Source organism: Alligator sinensis, unplaced genomic scaffold, assembly GCF_000455745.1.
Source record: "Alligator sinensis unplaced genomic scaffold, ASM45574v1 scaffold647_2, whole genome shotgun sequence".
Taxonomy (NCBI): Eukaryota; Metazoa; Chordata; order Crocodylia; family Alligatoridae; genus Alligator; species Alligator sinensis.
In genome coordinates this window covers 2,669,506-2,669,816 of record NW_005841832.1, presented here as the reverse complement: position 1 = coordinate 2,669,816, position 311 = coordinate 2,669,506, and positions in this window count along the sequence as shown.

The window sequence follows — 311 nt, the reverse complement described above, 5'->3', positions numbered from 1 at the left end:
CAGCAGCCTGCAGGTCCTTGCTGGAGTGAGACCCGTTTGTTGGGGCTCAATCACCCCCTCCATCTCCCCCCGTCTGCTCTATTGCAGCTCTTTACAGTTCCCCACCTCTGCTCCATTGCTCCCCTCCATCATTCCCCCCGTCTGCTCTATTGCTCCCCACTATCATCCCCACTTTCAGCTCCATCGTTCCCTCCATCATCCCCCCGTCTGCTCTATTGCTGCTCTTCACCCCACGTCATCTTCATCGCCCCCCTCCATCATCCCTCGTCTGCTCCATCGCTTCCCTCCATCAACCCCCCAATCTGTTCCTC